The sequence below is a fragment of the Hipposideros armiger genome, unplaced genomic scaffold, assembly GCF_001890085.2.
Source record: "Hipposideros armiger isolate ML-2016 unplaced genomic scaffold, ASM189008v1 scaffold_560, whole genome shotgun sequence".
Taxonomy (NCBI): domain Eukaryota; kingdom Metazoa; phylum Chordata; class Mammalia; order Chiroptera; family Hipposideridae; genus Hipposideros; species Hipposideros armiger.
The window spans coordinates 593,043-614,555 of record NW_017731910.1 but is presented as its reverse complement, the minus strand read 5'-3'; the positions used below and the strand labels follow the sequence as shown (position 1 = coordinate 614,555).

The 21,513-nt window shown below is 38.8% G+C and overlaps 1 protein-coding gene across 2 annotated transcripts in view; it reads left to right on the top strand.

Annotated features, from left to right (window-relative positions):
• The window catches only part of ELAPOR2 (endosome-lysosome associated apoptosis and autophagy regulator family member 2), a 175,807-nt gene that overhangs the window by 52,682 nt on the left and 101,612 nt on the right, over positions 1 to 21,513 (top strand). Inside the window, exon 1 of one of the 2 annotated variants that reach the window (XM_019623733.1) lies at positions 6,787 to 6,805. The exons of the other annotated variant lie outside the window; for it this stretch is intronic. The gene's annotated coding sequence lies outside the window, so the exon portion shown is untranslated. Of the gene's footprint in view, positions 1 to 6,786; positions 6,806 to 21,513 lie in introns of those variants that run through there. 2 annotated transcript variants of the gene reach the window in all.

Below are 21,513 nucleotides of genomic sequence, written 5' to 3'. Positions count from 1 at the left end.
TGTAAATTCTTGCTTCCTATGTCATTATATATATATATATATATATATATATATATATATATATATATATATATGTTTATTTCTGGGTTCTCAATTCTGTCCCATTGGTCTGTATGTCTTTTTTCTGCCAGTACCATGCTGTTTTGACTTTTGTCAGTGTAATATAATTTGAAATCAGGGAGTGTGATACCGCCAACCTTGTTCCTTTTTCTCAGGATTGCTTTGGCTATTCAGGGTCTTTTGTGATTTCATACAAATCTGATGATTCTTTTGGTCTATTTCCTTAAAAAATGCCATTGGGATTTTGATGGGGATGGTATTCAATCTGCATATTGCTTTAGGTGACATGGCCATTTTAACTATGTTGATTCTTCCAATCCATGAACATGGAAAGTCTTTCCATTTCTTTGTATCTTCTTAACTTTCTTTTAATAATGTCTTGTAGTTTTCAGTGTATAGGTCCTTCACATCCTTTGTTAAGTTTATTCCTAGGTATTTTATTATTTTTGTTGAAATTGCAAAAGGAATTATTTTTTTTTCCATTTCTTTTTCTGAAATTTCATTGTTAATATATAGGGATACAATGGATTTTTGTACATTGATTTTGTATCCTGTGACTTTACAGTATTTTTTTAATGTTTCTAATAGTTTTTTGGTAGATTCTTTAGGGTTTTCTATATAAAGAATCATGTCGTCAGCAAAAAGTGACAGTTTGACTTCTTTATTCCCAATTTGGATGCCACCTCATACCTGATAGAACGGCTATCATCAACAAGACAAGTAATAACAAGTATTGGAGAGCTTGTGGAGTAAAAGGAACCCTTATCCACTGTTGGTGGAAGTGTAAATTGGTACAGCAAGTATGGAAAACACCATGGAGGTTCCTCAAAAAATTAAGAATAGAATTACCATAAGGCCCAGCCATCCCTCTCCTGGGTATTTACCTCCAAAATTTGAAAACATTTATCCATAAAGATATATGTACTCCTATGTTCATGGTAACATTACTCATGGTGGCAAGATATGGAAATAACTAAAGTATCCTTTGATAGATGATTGGATAAAGAAGATGTGGTATGTATGCAAAATAGAATACTATTCTCCTATAAGAAAAGATGAAATAATGCCATTTGCGACAACATGGATGATCTTGAGATTATTCTGCTAAGCAAAATAAGTCAGACAGGAAAAGTCGAGAACCATATGATTTCACTGATATGTGGGATATAAAACTAAAAGCAACAAATGAACAAGACAAACAAAAATTTATAGACAGATAACAGTGTAGTGGTTACCAGAGGGTAAGGGGAGAGAGGGGGAGATAGAAAAGGGTAAAGGGGGTGAAATATATGGCGATGGAAGGAAATTTGACTCTGGGTGCTGAATACACAATGCAATATACTGATTATGTATTATAGAATTGTACACTTGAAACCTATATAATTTTACTAACCAATGTCACCCCAATAAATTTAATTAAAAAAAAAAGAAACTCAACTCTGCCTCATGAATTTCTTTTCAGTCACATCAGCATAAGTAACATTGGCAGTGGCATGGCAGTTTCTTTTCATTAAATATATGGGCAAAAATATTACTTTCAATTACTACAAATGTTGCTTTAAAAATGGGCTGTTTATTCTCGTGTGCTTGTGTACATTTATAATTGTTTAGAAGACTTTGAAACCAAATAACATTTCATAGCCCATTGCAGCTCCTTGTGCTCACTCACCGTCTGCTTCCAACTGTCCCAAGATATGAGCTAAGGTAGCCCAAAACCAGCATGCGAGAATCTCCTGTGTTTTGTATATGCGTATTTTACTCTTCATTATAGCTAAGCAGAAAGATATGTGGAGCTCAGAGCATATAGCCAGCATGATTTAAAAGGGAAATAAAGTCAAAATTGGTTAAAAGTCAAAATTGATTAAAATTGCATATTTAAAAAGTGTCTACAGTCTATTGGGTTTGTTAATTATGAAAATCAAAGAAATAGTTGATTGGTTAGCCTTCATTTGTGCATTTGATTTTGATAGCATTTCACTATTTATGGAGGTTTTGTGACTTTAATTTATTTATAGTTTTATAACACTGCATTAAATTGGGTCAGTTCCTCTGTAAATTGCTGGTATGTGTGGGAGAACAGTACATTTACCTAGGCTTCCTCTTTGCTTTCTTAGAACTTTGAAGAGAATTTTATTTTGGGGTAAGTGATATATGTTTTGGTTCATCGTTTCTTGCAACACAACACTTATTGGGGATCAGTTGTGTTTAGTTTCAGGCTCCATGACAGGCTCCGCGATATTTATAAAGATAGAGACGGCATTATCCTTTTTCTTGAGTTGCTTAGATTGTGTGGAGCAAGGCAGACATGCACATACTGACATGTAACAAGAATATGTTATCATTTTGATGCAGACATGCTTTTTAAAGCTGTGTTAAACTGGTTTGTAGTCATAGTGGTTGTTATGATTCAGGCACTGTCCTGAATACTTTTATATATATTAATTTGTTTCATTTTCACAACAATTCTGTGAAGAAGACACTATTATTACTCCTATGTTATAGTTGACAAAAACATTAAGACAACTTACCCATTAATCAAATCAGATCTGGTTTCAGAGATCTGTACTTTTATCAACTCCATAATTCTGCCTCTTGGTTGAAAGAGAAATTACTAATTATGAATAAATGATTAGTCAAGAACATAGTCGTAAATATATGGTTTCTTTCAACAATGACCTTAAAATTCAGTGCAAAGGCAAATCAAAACCAACACTTAAGTGGCAGAATTTTCCCAAAAAAGTTAAGGGAGACCTTCACCTTTAAATTTAATTTTTGAGAGGGTGATGGTTTGCACAGTATCATCTGTGAGTCAGATATTTAACTGTAAATGTAAACAAAGGCCATTATTGAAAGATTGTGAAGACTTTATATAAGGCAGTTGTATAATAATTCAATGATGTGGTACAAGGGAAGCAGTTAGAATACATCTGAGAGTTCATTGTGATGAGATTTGGGCTCTCCAATACCAGAGCTCTGGAGTACAGCCTTTGGGGAATCACTGCTCTTACACCAGCTCAGCCTGCTTAGGTGAGGAGACCGCCCTGCAGCCCATGCTGCTCTCTGGCATTAAGAGGAAGAGACTATAACTGCTTGAGTTCTGAAGGCGGTTCTGGAAATTTCAAAGGAAACTCCTATCTTTTTTGTATGACCCTGCCTGTGGGGGAGGTGATGGATTAAATGGCATCTCAATATGCCTTCTAGCCATAGATTCCTGTAGGGGATTGAACTAAGTGAAAAGTGTGAATGTTATGTGGACATAGACTTTCACTCATCATTAGCAAGGGCTCTGACTGACATGATTGTACTTGTATTAGGCTGTGGATACAAGTTAGTTTTTCTACTTTGAGGCTGAAACAGCTAATTGTTAATTCTGCTTTTTATTTGCATAGTTTAAGCACATATCTGGGTAGCTACGATCACAATTGATTTAGACTTCTTCTTATCAAAGCAGGGACTGTGGGAGTTCTTTTTGCCTTTGTCTGGGTTCCATACTTGTGGGCTCACCTAGATGCTGGTGAGTGATATAAACATATCGTGAGTGTGGGGCGATGTGAGGATGAGCTTGGCTGTCATGCCGGAGAGCTGCACAGATTCTTCTGAGAGTGGTTACTATGGTTGCAAACATGAACATTTGATTACTTACTCTTTATTAATATGGTGTAGAATGTGGATCCAATGGGAGACCTACTTTCTAATATTAATTTCTGCAATGCTTTATTGCTATTAGAAAAAGTGGTTTGGGTCAAATGGCAATATTTCTCATTTTTAAACTGTAAGATTAATCTGGATCAGATGACTGGGGACAGTCTTGCATGATGAAGTTTGTCCTTCCCAGACAATTGAGAAACATTGATGGATAAATAAACCATCTTAGATTTGGGTTTTAGACTGACCCCTGAAAGGAAAGAAATTATAAAAAAAGTTGAGCTTATTTGCAACACTTTGGCCTCCTGCCATCTAATTATTAGAAAGTTAGTTCTACTTCTGAACCTCAGTGTTAGCTGCAGCTTGGTGCCATTTACGCTATGTACTTACTCATTGAGAGACTTAGACTTCTCAATTAAGTTTTATCACTTGGGCAAAGGTATAAATTCTTCCTCTTCTAACCAGTTAGTACATATTTATCCAGTGCCTGTTATTTTTCTAGAGCTGTACAGTCATACACCACATAACATTTCAATCAATGACAGACCACATATATGACGGTGGTCCCATAAGATTAGAATGGAGCTGAAAAGTTCCTATTGCCTAGTGAGGTAGCAGCCATCTGAAGTTGTGGTGCAATGTATTACTCACTTGTGGGTGGTGATGCTGATGGAAACTTGCACTGCCAGTTGTATAAAAGTATAGCACATACAATTATGTGCAGTACCTAATACTTGATAATGATAACAACTTGTTGGTTTATGTACTTACTCTACTTCTTATCATTATTTTAGAGTACTCTTTCTACTTCTTTAGAAAGTTTGCTGTAAAATAGTGTGCTATGTTATGCCGGCAATAGCCTCATGCATCCTGTGTTTATCGTGTCTCTTGATCACATGTGTCTGTTGTGCTTGGTTTAATCCTGTGTTGTTTTATAAATTTAGGGTAGCCTAAATGTACAGTGTTTGTAAGTCTACATTAGTGGACAGTCATGTCCGAGGCCTTCACATTCACTCCCACTCACTCACTGACTCACCCCGAGCAACTTCCAGCCCTGCAAGCTCCATCTTGGTAAGGGCCCTATACAGGTGGACCATTTTTTATCTTTTATGCAGTATGTTTACTATAACTTTTCTATGTTTAGATATATCTAGCTACACAAATACCATTGTATTGTAACTCCCTACAACACTCAGTACGGTAACGTGCTGGACAGGTTTGTAACCTAGGAGCAATAGGCTATACCATGTAGCCTAGGTGTATAGTAGGTTATACCATCTAAGTTTGTGTAAGTGCACTCCATGATGTTTGCAGAATGACGAAATCACCTAACGACACATTTCTCAGAACATATCCCCATTGTTAAGCGATGCCTGATTGTCCTAAGTTCTTGAACCTCATTCAGTTTAGGCATCACCTGAGATCTGTGCGCTTGTCTTGCTGGCTGACCAGAACCAGCTTCCGCTGCTCCCATGGTGGTGGCTGCCTTGCCTCAGGAGTAGTCCCTCCTGTTGCTTGAAGGAAGAACTCAACAGCATCATCCTGCCTGTGCCATGTGCCTCTTGCCTGAAGCCCTAAGCTTTCCCTGTTGCCACTAAAACACAGTGGGATCTGCTCAGCACTCACAGATGAGTAGCCTGCAACTTTTGAGGAGTTAGCATCCCATGTGACTGACCAATGAGAAAAGGGAGCTGGTAGATACATTCTTCATTTTTCCTGTTTCTGGACTGGCTGTTTGCAGACCCAGCACCTTCATACTGCCTCCCGGAAGGCATTCAGAGCATCAGCATTCAGTATATAAGGAAGCTGTGGCCAGTTTGACATCCTGTCTTATGTTTGCCCTTCTCTCCTTTCCTGTCTCGCTCCTCCGTCACTTTAATTGCCTTTTCAGAAAGTACTGTCACATAAGCTTTTGCTCAAGATCTGTTTTCTGGGGACTTGCGGGGTCATTCTTCTCTGAAAGAGATAACTGTTTGGTGGGATTACAGGTAAATCACAATGATACAATGCGATGAGTGCAAGAGCTGTATACAGGAGCTGGGGGTGCAAGTGAGGAACAATTAATCCTGGCTGGCTGAGGATGGGTTATAAAGGAAGGACACCCAGAATAGATGCTTCCTGAGTTGTGGCTTAAACAATGATTAGGGGTTCACTAGGTACCCAAAACAGAGAAGGGTTCTCCAGGTGGAGGGAATCCTGTAAGCGGCCTGAGATAACTAGGGGCACGTGTTAGGGCTGGAGCACATGGTCTAATGGCAGATGGTGGGAGATATGGCTGGAGGGTAGACAGAGCCATATCCTAAATGGTCCTAAATACCCTACTTGAGAGATTAGTTTAGTGGATTCATGGGGGACAGAAGCCAGACCATAATGAGCAGAGGGGTAAATGAGAGACAATAATGGAAGATCGCGTAGACTTCCTTTTCAGGAAGCATGGCTGGGAAGAAATGGAAAGGAGCTGGAGGGGGACATGAGATGTGTCAGCCAGCGTCCTGGCAGGAAGCAGCTCACACAAAATTGTCAACTGAAAAGAATTTAATAAAGAAACTCTTTACGTTAGTGTAGACTGCTCTTAAGCGAACCAACAGTGGAGTTGCTGGGAGCCAAATTAGGAGGGTGTTAGCACGCCTAGGCCTGGAGGGGCAAGGCGGGGAGGGGGAAATGGTGTAATGGCAGCTCAGTGGCTGTGGGAGGTGGAAGGGAGAGAAACGCTCCGTTCTCCTGTCAGTGCCTCCATTGGATGAACATAACCAGAATCCTCAGGACAAAGGACTTTGAGTGGTATAGTCTAGAGAGGTCAGCCTCTCTGGGCCAAAACTGGGGCAAATTACTGTGGAGAATGGCTCGGAGGAGCAAATGATGAATCACCAAAATTCTCATTGGAGATTTAAAAAAGAAATAATGGGAGAGAGATGACTAAGTTGTATATATCGGTTGAGAAGAAAGCCAGAAGAGACAGACATAATAGAAGCAAGAGAGAGGCAGGATAATTAATGGAACAAGTTTGAGGAGAGGATGAGATTTGAAAAACAGAGATGCTCGTTTGGTGAAGTGGGAAGGACCCATGGTTACATGAGACCCAAGGGAAGGAGGCAAGCAGGTAAGGAAGTTTGTGCTCGCACAGACACAAACAGAAGAGAGACAATTTGAGGAAATTCATGCCTGGAGAGCTATTATTTTCCTTGTTGAGGAAGGATGTAAGGTTATCTGTTGAGGATCAAGGGACTGCGCTTCAGTGTATGGCTTGAAAATATCAGTGTTAATTTTAGAATTGTTGTGAGGAGAGTGGGAAAGTGAGCTGACGAGGGAAGAAGTACAGAAAGCCTGGTGAGAGTGGGTGGGAATCCAGCCAAGATAGGAAGTACTAAACGCAGGTAATAAAAGAGGGAAGTACCCATAATACATGTTAATAAGTAAATTGCTAATGTTAGTATCTGTGATATAGCAAAGACAGAATTTTAGTTGTGCTATTTTTAGCTCCTCGCTATGCTTGGATACTGCTTGGATTTTAGAAATCTTGAGTCTCAGATTTTTCACAATACCACATTTCCTCAATTCTAAAGCACCATTTATTTTAAAATGCACCGGAGTTTTATAACTTTTTTGATGGGTGGGAGGAATCTTTACTGTGTTAAATGTACAATAATTTTTTCCAACCGACAATAGTATAAATGTAACCACTTAATTATATCCCAGTCTTTTATATCTGTGTCCATGACTGAGTTTGTGCCTTCACCTGAAATATCTAAACATTTTTCTGAATTACTGTGTCTGTCAGCAGTTCATGACATCCTAACAGTGGTTATTTCTGGTTGTTGGGATTATAGCAGGTATTTATTTTCTTTGTGTTTCCATATTTTCTAAACTTTTCACACTGAACATGTATTGCTTTGGAATCACAAAACAAAACATTAAATCTTCAAACCGACATGAGGAAAAAAGACAAAGCTAAATAATTATTGGATTGATGGTAGAAAACAAAGATATTTTGAAGCAAGTAACGTGTGAAGAATTATTTTTAAATTCACTTGGAGGTCACTGATTCTGCAGGACATGGGCGGTGTGATGGTACTGAGATCACAGGGAGACACAGGCAGGGATTGAGTAAAAGAAATTATTTCTGGCCAAATTCTGCTTTTTGTGAAGTTCAGAAAAGGGTGGTGAGGCATCAGTTTTTATTAGGATTTCTGCTTATAAGGTTTTACGATTTATCGCTAGGTCATAGGATCTAACAAGGAAACTGTAATGGTCATGGTGACATGCTTTGGAGTTCAGCAGGCTTGGGTTCTAATCTGAGCTCTGCTATAGATCAGCTGTATGACATTGGGAAGTTACTTAAATCTTTGCCAGTTTTCTTATTTAGAAAATCTCTACCTCATTAGGTGGTAAATGGCACTGAGATATTTGTCAAGAAGTTAGCACAGTGACTGGAATATATTAATCAGTAATGGGTAGTAGCTGTCATCACCACCACAGCAATCTACCTGATCTGGGATTTGAGAGATACGTGAGTGTGTGTTGGTTTTATAGAATTACCCCATATCTCAACAGTCTGTCAGCATGTTTGGCTGCAGGTGACAGCAACCAACTCAAATCAGTTTAAGCTCAAAAACAGGGTGTTTATTAGATGCATTTCTGACGTAGTTCAAAGAATTGATTGAAATGTGGGGACCTTGGGCCTTTGGGCATCTTTACTTCATGGGGGATGGTTCAAATTGCTACTTTAAATTCTTTGTTTGATAATCCTAATATCCGTGCACTTTAATATTATGTTGCCAAGTTCATAGTACAGGGAACAAACAGATTGGTGGATGTCCGAGGCAGAGGGTGGGGGTGGGTGAAATGGGCGAAGGGGGTCAAAAGATACAAGCTTCCAGCTACAAAATAAATAAGTCATGGAGATGTAAAGTATGGCGTGGAGACTATAGTTAATAACACTGTATTGTATATGGGAAAGTTGCTAAGTGAGTAGATCTTAAAAGTGCTCATCACAAGGAAAAACAACATATAACTGTATGGCGATGGATGTTAACTACATTTATGGTGGTGATCATTTCATAATACATACAAATATTGAATCATTATGTTGTACACCTGAAACAAATATAATGTTATATGTCAATTATATTTCAATTTAAAAAATTATGTTGCGAGACTCTAGGTTCCTTTGAAATCCTCTGTGGAGTTTTTTGTTTGTTCATCTTCGGAGGCAATTAACCTGGTTAGGTTCAGCCCACAGTCCACCTTCTGTGTGTGATGGTTCCAGTGTTAACTCAGTTTTCAAAGCTTTTGTCATTGTTTATTGGGGGTGGGAGAATATGTCTGCCCCTTGCTTGAGCCATTCCGGTTTCGGTCGGAATGCTGGTTTGTGCTGTAGTTGAGTTGTGCCCGACTGCGCTTTCATTCTATCCCACACATGCCCAGCTCGAGGGTGAGCCTGGGGCTTGCATGGGTTCCTACACAGAACTAGGAGATCCCCTTCTCCATCACTGTGGGATATTTTCTCAGGGGTTCCTTTATATATTTCCTCTGTCCAGAAAGATGGATTACTGCATAGTTTTAGCCTCCATGCTTTTCAGCAATTCCACCTGACTAGGATGAAATAGCGAGAGGAACAAGGGAGAAAAAGAATAATAAGGATTTCCTCCAAAACTGCACAGTGAGGCGCCCTCCCTTGTTCCAGATCCTTTATCCAGAGAGACAGGTTTTCTCTTGGGGTATCAGGTACTTACATCAATGTGGTGCCACCAGTGCAGCTGTACAGCTGGTGCTGGCCTTGGGGAAGGGCTGGAAGAGCAAAAAAGAGAACAAAAGGAGCCACAGGGTTTCCCCTCCACCATTATCCAGCTAACAGGGCGGCTTTTCCTTGGGTCTCTGGCCAGAAAGACGGGGTTCTCTTGGAGTTTTTGCAGTCCATACCTACTAGACAGTTCCCTGATTTGGCCCACCTTCAACTCAAAGCCAGGAAATAAAGGGAGAAAAGAAACCAGCAAACTCACTACCATTGTGCTAGATGTTACTCAAGTATTGCCCTTCTTCTCCAATCCACCTGATATATATTTTGCAGAGTCTTGTGTTTTGTATTTTGTGCAGTGTGGGAAAGAGAAGCCGTATTGGGTTTTCTCCATCTTGGCTGGCACCAGCGAGTAGCTTACTGAGATCCACCAGGTGACATGTCCACATTAGTGCCTGGTGTCCTGTGACTCGCTGCCCAATCAGAATGTCACGGAACCTTAGAATAGTTCCCCAAAGGGTAATGAGGGCAAAAGGCATGGTGTTACCTGAAGAAATGGGAAAAGGATGCAAACCACACAGAGCAACAGGTATCTACTCTTAATGACTGAAAAAAATTTTTTATTTTAAGTTGTTTTCTAGGAGTGTAGTTATGACAATAGGTGTTATTGGGATTATACTATTTAAAAATTTCTGTCCATTTGAGAGTTTTTTTATAGTCAGTTTAGCGCCAAAGAACTTAAATAGCTAGCTTATTTTTATTTAGCTCACAAAATTGGTGAGCAAAAACATGATTTGGATGGCAAAATTTTCAGAGCCACTTATCACCTGTGCTATTTCTGTCAACGCTCTTTGCAAGTAAAGCTCAATGTCAAAGGGCAGCTTTGATGATTATTAGCTTTTGAAATTAAATTGTGATTTTATAAAGCTTGTTTGTCTGAACTCTGCCAGTGGCTTAGCTGGGTTCAAATGCGGTGTTTGCCCTTTTCTGAGCCAAACCGTAAAGTCAGCAAAGTGTGTTGTCCAAACTCTACCACCTCCTTGTTTTCTTTTTCCCATTTGACTATTCCTACTTTTCTTTATCTACTTTGCAACAGAAGAAGGCTTTTATCTGCCTACTTGTACAGTACTCAGGCTCTGGCCTTTCTCTTACAGGATACCTTCTATAGGAAGTATCTGACCTATGTCTTGTGACCTTTGCCCTCAAAACCTTGCAAAGTTGATGCTTCAGAGGAACTACTCTAGAGTGAGGTGCTAATGAATGATAACAGAGTATTCCTAAACTTCGAGTTCTTACAAGGTATCTTACAAGGTCCTACAATGTACCTTATCTTGAAGTCAGGAGAAATATGAATGTTTTTTTACATCTTGGCAAAGCAACGACCTCAACTTAGGGAAAGCAATATGCTCTAACTCTAGAAAAATTAAAAAATATAAAATCACAAAAAGGAAAATAAAAATCACTATGTTCAACACTCAGTTCACTACTATAAATCTTTTGTCATACACACCTCTAATCACGTTTCCATGTATTGATTACACACTCCCACCCCACTTTAAAAGCATTCAGATGTATTGTTTTATAAGGTTTATATTACTCTTAAATACATCATAAATATTTTGTCATTATATACATCATTGGAATCATTTTAGAATAGACTATATTAAATACCATCATGAGTGCACAATAATTTATTAACCAGTCCCTTATTGCTGCACACTTAGATTGTTTTCAAGTTGTTACTATTTTAAATAATACTCTGATGCAAACCTATTATGATTTCCTTGGTTTACATGCCTAGAAATGGAAGTGGAATTGATGTGTCTGTTTAGTACATTTCTGAAACTTTTGATGGAGTTTCTCCTGGTGCTTATTAAATAGTAAGTCGTTGCTCAAATTTTTCAGAAGTAAAGATGACTTTTCACTTTGAGCCTGATTTATATAGAAAAATCTGTAGTTTATATTATGTACGCATAAGCTTGCAACCGTATGCAATTAGATACAATAAATGGATTTTCAAGGATTTGGTTTTTCCCTTTTTGGAAAATTGGACTTTTACATGCTATTTCTAGTTTTAATATGCTTTGGTCTTCTTCCTGCCTTGCAGTCTGTGGGCCAAGGAGACGTGCCCACCTGGATGTTGTGTCCCCCTTTCCCCTACCCATTTATACCATGCTCCACGTAACATGACTTTGGAATTGCATTCCAAATGACCACCTCTGTTTCCAGGGCCATCATGGGCTTTTCCCAGGTCCAGGCTCCTGACTGTAGACTGTGTTACTGTGGGAGGGATGCTGACAGACCTTTGATGTACAGCTGGGGCCGCCACTTGTATGTGAGGCTGTTTGAGGTACCAGGTGGGTAGAGAAGAGGATGGGATGCCTTAATTTACGCTCTAGCCCTTGCCCTGCAAATGGTGGGATGAGAACCTGCTACACAGTGCTTTATTATTATACAGGCTTCCTTCTGCTATGACAAGGTATGAGCAGAGAGAGCAAGTCAGGGCCTGGAGGCCAGGGAGAGTACAGTGTATTTTAGCCCATTGTTTCAATATTTCATACATGAAGAGGTTGAGAAATGAAACTTGGAGAAGCAGATGGAGAATGAATCAAGAAAGGCCGTTTATGCTATGCTAAGATTGTGGACTTTATCCTCAGGCTAGCTGGATGTTGTTGCTGGGTTTTGAGCAGGAATAACATAATTAGAACTGGCTGCAGAGGGTCATGGATGTGTGCAAGAGCAGAAGAGGCACGCCAGCCAGGCGGTTGGAGGTTGTCATCCAGGCAGCAGAAGATGGTGATTAAAATAGGGCAGTAGTGGTGAGGATGGAGGTGAGGCACTTGCCCTACTGTGGAGGGCTACGCTGTGGATTGATTCAAGTAGGATAATGTTATGACAATTATTTTGGAAAACTTACAGGATTATGCAAATATTGCTAGTGTTATTAATAACAAAAGTAATTATATTGTGGATAAAGTTACATTCCTGCTAGTTTCAATTCTAGGGCAAGCAGAAGTGAAAATCAGCTGAAATGGTGGGGGTAATGGTCCTATTGTGAGGTGTCACATCCGCTGAGGGCTCCTTTGGGAGAGCACGAAGGTAGCTCTGCAGGTCTTTGGGGGTGGCAGTCCACGGGCAGTGGTGTTGGAGTAGCTGGTGAGGGTTTCAGTGTGGGTGGGAAGTGGCCCTGAGGTGGATTTCATCATTCACTATGTAGCTGTTCATATGTCCTCTGTTTTCAGTAAGAGGTCTGTTCTTCCATTTTCTGTGCTTGATGTTCCTAAATCTGTAACTTCCCTGGTTCATTTATTCCAGAGGATATCATTCTTGTCTCTTGTCATCTCATTGAAGGGAATTTCAACTAATCTTTCTGTTTGTAGATTTTGTTTACTTTCTGAGATATTTGGTGCCTTTAATTCTGAGAGTTTCTGCAGCTCAAATCGGCTTTCTTCTTGTTATCATCTGCCTTTGTAGCTCTTAGCTTTAAGATTTTCTTGCTTTGATGAGTCAATAAAGTTCACCTTATGCTTTCCATCTTCCAAAAAATTGTTGACAACTGCATCTATTGTTATTTTCACTTACTCTGTTTTTGTCACCTGATAGTATTTTTATTCCTTTACTCTCTACTTACTTTAGAAACTCCACTCTTTTGCAGGTTTGTAGGGAGATAAACATATATTTAATTCAGCAAATTTAAATGTAATTAGATAATGAAATAATGATTGCATATGTTTAAAGGTGTTTTTATGCATGAGTATACATTTTTCTCAGTCTTTTCTCTGAGTTTTCAAATTAGTATTTTTAATATTAATATTATTATAGATTGTCTAGCTGCAGGTTTCTTGAAAAAAATCTGTTTCTTTCATTTCTTCATGGGTGGATTTGTTTTATTTTTTAAAGATTTTTATTAAAATATAGTTAACATACAATATTAGTTTCAGGTGTACACCATAGTTAGTCAACATTTATATGCCTAAGGAAGTGATCACCATAAATCCAGCAACCATCTGACACTGTACTACATTATCACAATATTATTGACTATATTCCCTATGCTGTACATTACATCCCCATGACTTACTTGTTTTATACCTGGAAATTTAAACCTCTTATCTTCCTTCATACTTTCTCCCCATTTAAAAAATTTTCAATTGCAATTGACATTCAGTATTATTTTATATTAATTTCAGGTATAAAGCATAGTGGTTAGACATTTATATAATTTAAGAAATGATCCCCCTGACTAGTCTAGTACCCACTGACACCATACATAGTTATTAACATATTATTGACTATACTCCCTATGCTTTACTTTGCATCCCCATGACTACTTTGTAGCTATCAATTTGTACTTCTTCATCCCTTCACCTTTTTCACCTTGCCCCTCAACCCCCTCTTATCTATCACCATGATAAATCTAGTACCCATCTGACACTATACATAATTATTACAATATTACTGACTATATTCCATATGCTATACCCTACATCCCCATGACTACTTTGTAACAACCAATTTGTACTTTTTAATCCCTTCCCCTTTTTCACTCACCTCCAACCTCCTGTCTGACAACCATCAAAATTTCTCTGTATCTATGAGTTTGTTTCTGTTTTGTTTCTTTATTTTGTTCTTCAGATTCCACATATTAGTGAAATCATATTGCGTCTGTCTTTCTCTGTCTTACACTCCACTCAGCACAATACCCTCCAGGCTCATTCATGCTGCCACAGATGGCAAGAACCCATCCCCTTCCATGGCTGAGCAATATTCCATTGTATATATGTACCACTTCCTCTTTACTCATTCATTCATTAATGGACTCCAGGCTACCTCCACATCTTGGCCATTGTAAACAGTGCTGCAATGAACATATGGATGCACACATCCCCCTGAAGTAGTGTTTTGGCTTCAGATAAATACCCAAAAGTGGAATTAATAGATGCTTGTTTGTCACTTGTTATAGCCTGTGTTTTGAAGTCTCTTTTTTTCTGGTATAAATATTGCTACCCCAGCCTGTTTTTGTTTGCTTGTTTCCATTTTCATGAAATATCTTTATATCCTTTTGCTTACGTCTGTGTGTGTCTTTCAATCTCAAGTGGATCTTTTGTAGGCAGCATATGTAAGGGTCTTCTTTTCTTATCCATTCAGACACCCCATCTTTGATTGGAGCATGTAATCCACTTACATTGAAAGTAATTGTTGATAGGTATGTAGTTATTGCCATTTTGTCATTCCTATTTTTTATTTATTTATTTATTTATTATTTATTTATTTATTTATTTATTTTTGGTCTTAAATAAATCCCTGTAAGATTCCTTGTAATTCTGGTTTGGTGTTGAAGAACTACTTTAGTTTTTTTCTTATCTGGGAAGCTCTTTATCTGTCCTTCGATTCTAAATGATAGCTTTGCTGTGTAGAGAATTTTGGTTGTAGGTCCTTGCTTTTCATCACTTTGAATATTTTCTGCCAATCTCTTCTGGCCTGCAAAGTTCCTGTTGAGAAGTCAACTGATTGTCTTATGAGAGCTTCCTTGTAGGTAACTAACTGCTTTTCTCTCTCTGCTTTTAAGATTCTTCCTTTATTTTTAACGTTCGGCATTTTAATTATGATGTGTCTTGTGGGCCTTTTTGGGTTCACCTTGTTTGGGACGCTCTGTGCTTCCTGGGCTTGTATATCTATTTCCTTTTCCAGGTTAGGGAAGTTTTCCATCATTATTTCTTCAAATAGGTTTCCAGTTCCTTGCTGTCTCTTCTGGTACTCCTACCATGTGAATGTTGGTACACTTGATGTTGTCCCAGAGGCCCCTTAAAGTATCCTCATTTTTTTTGGATTTTTTTGCTATTTTGGTTCAGTGTTTTCTGCTACCTTATTTTCTAAATTGCTGATTTGATCCTCTGCTCCATCTAATCTGTTGATTCCTTCTAATGCATTCTGCATTTCAACTGTTTTCTTTATTTCTGACTGGTTCTTGTTTATGACATTTTTCTCATTTTTTATGTTTTCTATCTCTTGAATTCTCCCTGAGAACATTCAGCATCCTTATAACTAGTGTTTTGAACTCTGTGTCTGGTAGATTGCTTGTGTCTATTTTGTTTAGTTCTTTTTTTGGAGGTTTATTCTGTTCTATTGTTTGGGATATGTTTCTTTTCTCCCCATTTTGGCTGTCTCCATGTGTTTGCTTCTATGTGTTAAGTAGGGCTACTGTGTTTCCTGGTCTTAGTAGAGTAGCCTTATTTAGTAGGTATGCTGTGGGCTTCAGTGGCACAGCTTACCTGGTTACTTGAACAGGGTGCAGCAGGTACTTCCTTTGTGTGGTTTGTGTGTGCCCTTCTCTTGTAGTTGAGCCTTGGTTGCTGTTTGCACTTTAATGGGAGGGACTGACCCTCAGGCTGGTTGGTTGTGAAGACGGGCTGTGACTATAGTGGAGGACTTGTTGTGCAGGGGCTGACCCTCCAGAGCAAGACTTGCTTTAGCAGGGCTCTGGTACCTGCCCAGTGTGCCCTTTGGGTGTGTTGTGCCTGGAGGCAGCCGGGTGATGCTGTAGCTCTGTCTAAAGCTGATCATTGGGTGTGCCAGCCCCATTGCCTCCTGGGAGTGGCCTCGGCCTCAGCCTGTTCCCTGTCTGGGCCCACCTGGCAGGAGCCACAAAGGAGTCCTCAGATGGCTGCTGCCTGCACTTGGCTTAGAGGTGGCTTGAGAGGCTAGGTCATGAACCAAGACTGGCTGTTGCTAACTTAGGGCTAATCAGCAAGAGGTACAGGACATGCTGAAGCCAGATTCTGCTTGTTTGGGTTTTGTGAACCTTTGAGAGATTTTAGGAAAGTTTGTAGCATGAGCCCAGTCAAGCCGTTTATACAGAAAAACCACTGCAAGCCTCTTGGGTGGGCCCACAGGCATGGTGGGGCAGGGTATCAGAGAATCAGGGCAAAGGAACGGTGTTAACCATGTTGATGGAGACTCAGATATGGTGGCTGCCTGCATCTGCATACTGTAAGAAGGGAGAGCTCAACAAAAAAACGGTGGCTTCGGCCAGCTTCTCCGTCTGGGAGGAAGCTGCCCCCCCCCCAGCCCTCACCCTGAAACCAGACAATTTAGTTCCTCCCTGTATGTCCCTGACACCTTTGGAGCTGCTGACCCAGCACTGGAGCTCAGAGCAAATGATTCTGTCAGCAAGTAAGTCTGTGTACAGGCCCTGCAAGAGGAGTGCCTACGACCGCAGCCGCCCTCCTCGCCAGCCACAACCTCTGCTGGGTTTCACAGTCAAAATTTGTGGGGACTTCTCTCCCTTGCACTGAAACCCAGGGCTAGGGAGCCTGGTGTGCGGCTGTGATGCCTCACTTCTCTGGTGGGGTCCTCTGCAGCTGAGGTATCCCTTCTGATTTTTAATGGTCACATGCTGGTGACCACACGTTCCACGTCTCTGACCCTCCCACCAGTCTCGATGTGGCTTCTTCTGTGTCCTTAGTTGTAGGGCATCGTTCAGCTAGACTTCAGGCGATTCTCAGCGATGGTTGTTCTGTATTTTAGTTGTAATTTTGAGAGGAGGTAAGCACAGCGTTTATCTTCTTTGCCGTCTTGACTGGTTCTCTGGGTAGGCTTATTTTAAAGTATTCCCTTTTTGAAACTTTCCCTGACATTGCATGACAGTGAAGGAGGTCATTAGTTTCCTTTTATCAAGAACAGTCAAAATATGAGATTTAGGGTATAATATCACAAGCATAGATTTTTTTTTTTCTTTTTACAACGATTAAGAGGAACCTGAGATACAGAGAGTTAGTCGAGTTGCCTAAGGTCTTAAGCTTATCACTGGCAGAGTTGAGATTGGGATCTAGGCCTGTTGTTCCGAGTTCATTATCTTCCCCTGTAGAAGCTTGGATTGAGAGCCATAGGAGGAAAATGTTCTAAGCTGGGTCTTTCCAAGAAACCCTGTGCAGGTCATTCACATTAAAATGTAAGTTCCATGAAAGCAGGGCTATTTTGTTTACTTTGGTATCCCTGGTGTCTGCATGGTGTTAAAGGGGAGATGCTTAATAGATACATATTAAATTACAAATTGAATTGAGTATCTCTAAGACCTTCTTTACAAAGATAGACCCTGAACTCAGGTTTAAAACAACTTTTTCAGAATAATTTCTAAAAAGCAACAGTGCCTGCAAATGCAGAGAAATGAATGTGTCATAAATAGATCAGGTACATATTACTTTACTTAGCCACTAGGTTCCCATGGTAACTGCAGGTTCCTTTTATAAGAGAAAAATCTGAATAAAAATATCTGCATAGTGCTACTGTGCTCATGTACTTGATAACGTAGTGTAAGGAAGATTTTATTATAAGTTGCATATGTGTTTGCAGTAAGTATTCTCATGCTTTTGAACTTCCCACACTCACTCCCTGGAATTGAAGTTGAAATATTTGTGCCATGCGTTAGTCTTGTGCCCTCTACCTTTCTCCTGCTTACGGTCTTGCTCTCTGAAATAAGGGTGCCAAAGCACTTTGCTGAGCACTTAAATTTGAGGACCTGAGTCCCAGAGATATTGTAGTCTCATCATATACAAGACTATGCTCTTCTCAACACTTCACATAAATATTCAAAGAGAAGGAAATATATGAAGAAAAGGAATTATGTTTGCTTCTTTTTGTCCCTGCTCTCTGTGTGTGCTATCTTAGGTATCAGCACTTTTTCTTTTTTGAGGCCAGAGGTCTTCTACCACCTCTACTGCTTTTGATTCTAATTTGTCTTCACGTACTGGGTCTTCATAATTGACTCTGGTCAACGTAGCTTAATTGACTACAGAGGATAGGCAGGGAGCATCAGAGAGCTGGTTTTCTCATTGGCGGGCCACTAACATGAACAGATCTTAGAATACAAAAGACCAGGCATCTTTGTTTGTTTGTTCATTCTTTCATTAGTTCACTCACTCACTCACTCACTCACTCACTCACTCACTCACTCACCTAGCTACCTTTCTATCCTTCGCTAAGTTAATGTATTTCACTGTGTAGCTTTAGGTATATTATCTTCAGACTTGATCTCACTATTTATCACACCCTGTCAAACCCACTATTTATGAAGGAACTGGTAAGCATTAGAACAGCCACAAACCCTGCCTATTCTTCAGGGCTTTCTCAGAACCTTTTCTTGTGGTTCCAGCTCACAGAAATTTCTTCTGACTCTGAAGTCATAATAATATGAGTTCACATCTTGCATATTCTACCTTAGTTTTCTAGAAAACATGGCCCCTAAAATGTAAGGCGCTTAGTTTCTAAGAAATAGGTATCTGATAGAGGGCTTAAGGGAAAATTGGCCATGATGAGTTTATTGAGAAGTAGCACAACATTGTGTTTTATGGGAGCATGAAGGGGTTTTTACTGGTAATTTTCACCAGATAGTGTTTTTACTTGCACACTGACTCTACTTTGGAGCTATTATTCTTTATGCTTTCTTATAAAATTATATGGTTATGTGTGTGTGTGTCTACTCCAACAAAATCATAAATTTATTGAGTGCAGGGACTATGTGTTATATTATTTTAAATCTCCCCCAAAGCACTTAGGCCATAGTACTTATTTAATAATTAAGTGCTACATAATAAAGAATGATATATATTAATGTTAATATATAAGCACAATATATAATGATGTAGACATAAATCATATGTGATATATGTTAATGTCAATATATAAAAATAATACATGTGTATTGTCAGTATAATGTCAAGATATCTATATATATGCATATTATTTATATATGTGCATGTGATTTATTTGAAACAATATCTAGCCTATATGTAATTGAACTATAACTACTGTCATCATAATTGGGAGGTGACATCCCAGGTTTTTTGTGAGCACCATGAAGCTTTTATAGTGTAAATGACTTTGTGTTTGGGAGTTTCAGAGAAAACCAGAGCTGGTAAGTAAACATGTTTTATTCAGGAACTATTGCAATAGGGGAAAAGAGACCTCAGTACAGAACTGGGCTGAATTTTAATATGACATGGACAAATCAGGATTTATAGGCAAAGAGCAGGGTGAGGATCAGTGGACAGAAAATTACTAAGCTGAAACATCAGGGCTAAGGGGGGGAGTTTTGTTAAATGATCTGACAGAATTCTTGCTAAAACTGGGTGATGCAAAAATGAACATGGAAGCTCAAAGGACAAGGCTTCACTGGGAAGAGTTTAGAGTAGCCTGACTGAAGATTGGTCAAGGAGAGAGTTTTTGTCAGGGGCTACTGTGGGCATCTCATATTTATTTGAGTGTATCCTTACATTTTGTGTTTTAAGTGTAATATAAAGCACTTCATGTTTCTGTTACTTGAGAGTTTGTGCCTATAATTTTGTGTGTGTGTGTGTGTGTGTGTGTATTGTACCATGATTTTTATTGAGAGATAGTCTTCCCTTAAGTTTTAGGTGATGAGGTGATAATTATTCTCTATTTCTCTTTGAATTGTTTCCGGGTTCTCACTTATTCACAATGTAAATTTTTCAAAAAATCCCATCATTTTATTATTTGGGTCAGCGTCTTCTGCATTCTTTCATTTGCAGCTATGTCTAAATAACTGTCATCCTTTGAATGGGGTAGGACCAATCACTTCTTCCAACTTATAATTTTGAGACTGTGGCTTGTGAGCAGGTATTCTATTGTTTAGAGTGTGCTCTGACTCATATCAATATGTTTGGTGAGAAACTCTCAGGAGCCCTGAAATGTAGGAAAATTTGTCAGGAATTTTCCCCCTTCTCAGGAAAAATTTGAAACACGTTGAAATAGGCAGAAATTACTGGGTGTCCTGTGTAGTGCACCATTCTAAATTAATCAATTTCTATAGGGGCTTGCACCTTTTTTTATTTTTGAAATATTTTACAAAATTGTGATTTGTAGGAAACTGGTAGTAATCCAAATGATTCTTGTCCATAGAAATGAAAATCCATTGCATCCTTTTGAATGCAATTGATTATTACACTCTGGATATTTACCAGTTCTGTATCTCTTAGTTTATGTCACTTGCCTGTTTATGTGTATTCTTTGAATTCTCATTTGAACTGGTGGATTGATTTGCAAATTAATGACTTAAATAAAATCTTTGACATGTATTAATTTTATATCTGTATAAGAAAAAATTTTGCCTTTTCTTTTTAATTACTCTGCAACACCCAGAAAAATTCTCATTTCCAAAGGATCACCTTAAGTACTCATTGTTTAGTTAGGTCTGTGGCTAGAGTTTTGGGGTGTTATCTGTAAATCTGAAAACTTAAATGCTATAATTCTCTCTATTCAGTACCTTGAATACCACTCAGAATATTTTAGGGGCATATATTGTCTCTTTAGTGATTTTATTATGTCACACTCTTTCTTAAATCTTTGCTATGGATTTAAGGGTTGTTTTCTGAAACAGATTTTTAAAATTATTATTTGTTACCAGCCCAGATAAAATAGCTTGTTATATAATTTAAAATAAAACCCATCTGGCGTAGATTAAAATATAAAACCCTGACCCCAAGTGCTGCCCTATGCATGAAATAGGTTTGCATTTAAGTATTTTAAAACTAAATATTTATAAACATATCAAAGCTTCCTGATAAAATTCTAAGAGTTTTGTAATTTAACAATTGCCATGGCCCTTTAGAGTTCAAAGATAATCTAGAGGAGGCAGATAGGACAAGGAATCTTAAGAAAATTAATTGGCATACATCTACCTTTAAGCCAGAAAACACAATACTATGAGGTGTGATAAAAAAATATAGTGAATGCAGCTGCTGAGTGCAATCCAATGGAAAGGCAGGGATCTTCAGTACAGGAAGGAGCATGTTGAAACTTAGTAACAGTTTGTGACAAGTTTCAGCTTCTTTGGTGCAGTCAGTTGGGTATGAGCTATGGTTAAGAAAAGGTGTGTTTTAAAGTGTGCCGTAAATCATGGATCACAAACAACGCATTAACATGAAATGGGCAAATGGTTTCATCCTCTATCATGACAGTGCTGTGTCACACATTGCTTCTGGTATATGGCAATTTCTGTCAAATAAAAACATTATGGTGTGTCCTCATCCACCTTATTCACTGGATCTGGCACCATG